Source organism: Lathyrus oleraceus, chromosome 5 (assembly GCF_024323335.1).
Source record: "Lathyrus oleraceus cultivar Zhongwan6 chromosome 5, CAAS_Psat_ZW6_1.0, whole genome shotgun sequence".
Classification (NCBI taxonomy): domain Eukaryota; kingdom Viridiplantae; phylum Streptophyta; class Magnoliopsida; order Fabales; family Fabaceae; genus Lathyrus; species Lathyrus oleraceus.
Window position 1 is genome coordinate 280529799 of NC_066583.1, and position 5691 is coordinate 280535489.

Here is a 5691-nt window from a genome sequence, read left to right on the forward strand (position 1 = left end):
TGATTAGCATTCATTAGCACCAGTAAACAACATATATATTCATCTCTTTTTCTGCTGAGAAAAACCCTAGCTGCAGCCTCCAAACACAGAAACTCATTCATTCTCTCAAAAATCCATTTCTTAACATTTTTCAAATTCTTCCAAAAACTTCAAAGGCCACGATCTGGACATTGTTTATTCATCATCCAAGCAACCTTGTGAACACATTTCAGCTATCATTCCATATCTCTAAGAAGCTTTTGTTGGACTGTTCTTTTCAAGCATCATTCATGGCAAAGGTCGAGTGAAGTGGTTTCAAGTTGTTTCAGGCCCAAGTATCTTCACCATTCACCTTGTGGAAGCTGTGTGAGCATCTGTTTCAAACTTAAACATCCAAACAACCATCAAATCACGACTGCCCTTCAATCTTGGTGAGTTTTTGATCTTCACTATTCTTAAAACTATGCCATGCCTTAGATAGAGTATGCCATGCTGATCACCATGAAACTTAAATCGTGAAAAACCATGCCATAATGAGAGAGAACGAGGGTTTGGAAGTTTTGTGTTCATAACAAGATTGGATCGATTCTTGATGTTGTTGTTTGTTTTTGGATAAATTGCACATTGATTCGTGTTAAGTGTTGGTGGATCTTCATGAATGTGTGTTTAATTTTCATTTCTGAGACTTTTTGGATTTTCTGGAGAAATCACGTTGAAGGTGATGAAGAACATCATACTGTTCTTGGTTGCTGGAGAATTTCCTGCGGATTCTCCTGCAACCTTCATAGCTGGCTGCGAATTTTCCTGCGGATTTCTGGGCTAGGGTTTTTTGCACGAATTTGTTACTGTGCCATTGCCTCAACCAATCACAACATTTCCTTTCCCTGGCCAAAACGCGGTCGTTTGGTTAAGTGGCATGGTTATTTACAAGTTTGCCATCAGCGTGGCACATGACCCATTAAATGATGTTGTTTTTTCCATTTTTATTTCAATTTGATACATCATCTTACAAAAATCATGGCGCATCCAATTTTAATCCAAATTTCATGGGATTTTTTGCATCATGTTCATCACAATCTCTAGTCTTTTATCATGTTTTTTTCAGATTTTTTTGATGAGTGGATTTTAATTGGTATTAGGGTTTGTGACATGTATGCATATTTTGTACACTTTACCAAAACATTTGTGAAATGGTGATACTTTATCCAATGGCTCCCAAATTTTTTGTGCTTAAACTAGATACATTCATGGTGATTTTGGTGTAGAGTTTGTGAATTTATCATTGCTGGTTTGTGAGTTATGATTTTTTGAATTAGGGTGTGACAATTTGTGTCACACCATTGATGTCCAACTTCATGATTTTCATTACCATGCTTCTTGAACTCAAATTGGTTTGAATTTTTGCATGAATGTACTCTTGTATGTCTAGTTTACATGTGAATTTTCCTGGAATTATTTGAGGCATTTCCTAATTGTTTGAGGTTTTCTCCCCTGTTTGACCAAAATGTTGACTTTGTGTGATACATGTTGCCATTTCATTTGTGAAATTCTCATACTTTATTAGAATGACTTGAAATTTTACATGAGATAACTAGACATCCTCATCTTTGCCATGGTTTTAGTCCCATTCATTTCTCATATGTTATCACTGATTTATGATTTTTTCAAGTTGATGCATGGTTGGTTGACTTCTTTGAGCATGTTCAAAATTGCCTTGCCTTTCTGATTTTCATTGACTGCCTTCCACTTGTCCAAATGAGATGAAATTTGACATACTTACCATGCTGTGGGTTGTGATTGATCATGATTTATTTGGTGATTTTTGGAAATGTTTAAGATTGCTTTTGATGCAAGTCTTGCTGTTGACTTCTATGAGCTTCTAAATGCCATGTTTTGACCTAATTTGTTCATAAAATGATGATGATGATTGATATGAATGTGAACCCAATTGGTTTTGTTTCTTGAATGTTTGAACATGATTTTGGATACTTGCCCTTTGCTGTTTTAACTTTTTCATTCTCTTTTGACCCTAGGCTTGCCCTAGTGGTCCTGTTACTCACCTTTGAGCTCATGTTTTCAGGTTGACCATCAAATGACCAATGAGACCAATTCTTTTTGATTGAGATTGCTTGAATATTATTGTTTAACTTGTTTGTTTTGTAGGTGGCTTGGCTCACATGCCTTAAGCCTTATGCCTTGCACATCCATTTGCCTCTAATTAACTGTTGATGTTTGGTTCTTTTTGCTTTGTTTTGAAGTTGCATACTAACATCTGCTTGACCATTTCAGGTGCTTTTAGTTGCTCAGTTCCTTGTGAACTTTTGCTTTGCTTTGCTTGTATAAGCAATTTGCATTGAGGTATATTTCTAATCTTCATGTAGTCTGGAAGACCTGGCCTGTTACTTGGCCAGGCAACTGTCTGAAGTCCTCCTTAAGAGGCAATGTTTGTGACTGTTTACTTTTGTCCTTGTATAGAGTCAAAGACCTCCTAAGTGAAGAGGCAATTGGCAGAACCCAAGGGATATGCAACCTGTCCCCTGCTATTCTGTATGTCATCTACTTTGCTCACACCACTGTGTTGATGCATTGCAGATACAAACCCAAGATCTTGTACAATTGTACAGTTGAGTCAGTTTTAAATGCGTAGAAGGGTTCCCACCTTCTGAACCCACACATTCTTGTCTTAAGCTCTCCCAGGCCAGGGATAAGAGCTGTGAAGTCTCATCTTCACTCACCTTTCATCTGCTTCACCCTAGCCCCTCAATGGCAAGGTTAAGAGCACATTCACCCAGTTCCAGAGGTTTGTTTGTTGAGGTTGATATGACCCCTCGACTAAAACCTAACCCTTGTTTGAGCCACTTGCTTGTGTATAGTGTGTGCTATCTGTGCTTGTATGTTTGTTTGACTTGCTTCCTGTGCAAGTTAGGGTTAGTTTAGACTTGCTTCCTGTGCAAGTTAGGTTTTGCTTAGCTTGCTTCCTGTGCAAGTTAAGTGTGTGTGTGGCTTGCTTCCTGTGCAAGTCATGATTAGGATAGACTGGCTCCCTGTGCCAGTTAGCTAGAAACCTTAACTTAGGGATGATTTTGCATGACAACATCTAGGCTCGAGTCGTAGTCTCCCTAGTGTTGTGTCTCCTTCTGTTATCTGGTTAGGCTAGTCCTTTATCCCTCCGTAGGGGAACTACGTCGCCCTGATCCTCATACCAGATGAGGTACGTAGGCAGGAGATGAGCAGATCTCTCCGGGCGCCTGTGTCTTTGTTTTGTCTTGTTGTGTGCTTGGAAGCTGATGTAAGTCCATCGAGTGGCATTTGGGTTCCAGTGTGCGTGTGTTTTGGTTCGGATGCTGATGTAAGCCCAGTGATTGGCATTCAGGCTCCATGTTTGCCTTCTTGAGTGCGTTTTGGTTCGGATGCTGATGTAAGTCCAGTGATTGGCATTCAGGCTCCACGTTTGCCTTTACCTAGTTTTGTTTGTGTGCGTGTTAGCCGAGCTACGAATGCTCTGATTCTTCTCTCGTCCGAGGAGATACGTATGCGTAGGATGCGATATCCTAGCGAGCATGTGTCGTTTCCCCAGTCCGAACTACTTCGACTCTGATGTCTATGCCTGATAGACTAAGTAGGCCCAGGATGCGATATCCTGCCGAGTCCGTCTTGTTTGTTTCTTGTGTCTCCTTCAGCCAGTGTGTGTGTGTGTGAGCAGTGTTTTAGCAACCATTTTCCTTCCTGTTGTGCGTGGATCCCGTCGAGTACGACGGATGCGTAGGGGTGCTAATACCTTCCCTTCGCATAACCGACTCCCGATCCCATTCTCTTTGGTCGCGAGACCATGTCTTTTCCCAGGTTTACTCTGAGCGTTTCCTTTCCCTCTTTTGGGATAAATAACGCACGGTGGCGGCTCTGTTGTTCTTGTTTTCCCGCCGGTTTTTCGCGCGATGCGACAGCTGGCGACTCTGCTGGGGAAATAGAGAAGTTGACCTATGCTGGTCCATCTTCCCTAAGCGAGTCTCTCCTAGCGCTCTCTAGGTTAGGGCTTTGGTTGCTTTGTGCTGTTATTTATTGCATTCATTTGTATATATGTGCATTTATTGTTTGCATTTATGTTTGCATTAATGTTTGCATTCATATTCATCTGTTCACCTGGATGGCTGGTTGTCTGTTTCTCTCTGTTGGGGTGGGAGTTACATGAGGTAAAAGGCCCAATACCCAGGCTATGAGTGAAATCTAGGATACTTAGGAATAGAGTGATTCATGGGAAGCGGGTGGTATTGCGCCACTTAGCGGAACATTGATATCACGAGCAGTTCAGACCCTAGTGGGATATTATCATTACATACTTCGGGTGCGTATATGATGATGTTCTGCGAAAGGTTATCTATGCTGCATTTCTCTCGACCTTACCCTGGCCTAGATGACACCCGTGAGTGGGGAGGGAATGATCATTGTTACAGGTACAGGTACTCGTTGGTGACTTGTTGGTGACTTGTTGGTGACTTGTGATCCTGTTGGTGACTATTGGTTCAGAATTTTGGGGTCTCAGATGACTTTGGGTTTCAGATGAATTTGTGGTTCCGAGTTCAAGCCGAAGCTTTGATCCTGTGTTCCGAGAGACACAGCCAACCAGTCCAGTCTGCATCATTTGCATCATAGCATATTTATTTTCAAAAAAAATACGCAATAAAAAAAGATACAAAAAAAAAAGAAAGAGAAAGAAAAAAAAACTAATCCCTGCATGCATATCATTTCTCAGGTACATTCCAGAGCTTGTTCACTGATAGAGATGGCAACAGTCCCAGAGTTGAAGCGGAAGACTTGTTCCTACAGCTTTCACCGTGAACCTTTGACGTCTCTGATTGAGTTGAGTAACCTTATGACCAGTGGTAACCAGAAGGGGTTTGTTGACCAGTATGGAGATATTCTGACACTGTTGAAGATGGTAGTCGATCCGGTGCCGTTGCAGACTCTTCTACAGTTCTACGACCCAAAGCTTCATTGTTTCACCTTTCAAGATTATCAGTTGGCGCCTACTCTTGAGGAGTACTCCATTCTGCTGAGTGTCCCGGTCCGGTATCAGGTTCCTTTCTTGGACGTGCCCAAGGAGGTTGATTTCAGAGTTGTTGCCAGAGCTCTCCATTTGGGTATCAAGGAAGTCAGTGATAGTTGGAAGTCCAGTGGGGATGTTGTAGGATTGCCTTTGAAGTTTCTGTTGAGGGTAGCTAGAGAAGAAGCAGAGAAGGGAAGTTGGGAAGCCTTTCATGCTCAGTTGGCCGTCATGATCTATGGGATCGTCCTGTTTCCGAGTATGCCCAATTTTGTTGACTATGCTGCAGTCAGTATTTTCATTGGAGGAAATCCAGTTCCTACTCTATTAGCTGACACTTACTATGCTATTCACAGTAGGCATGGTAAGGGTGGGGCTATCAGGTGTTGTCTCCCGCTTTTGCTCAGATGGTTCTTGTCTCTCCTGCCAGTCAGTGGACCTTTTGTGGATGCTCAGAGCACACATAAATGGACTCAGAGGGTTATGTCTCTTACCTCCTATGATATCAGGTGGCAATCTTACCGGATGGATGTGCGTAACGTCATTATGAGCTGTGGAGGATTCCGTAATGTGCCACTCATAGGGACTAGGGGTTGCATCAATTACAACCCGGTGCTTTCTCTCCGCCAGTTGGGGTTTGTGATGAAGGGAAGACCACTTGAGGCTGAGGT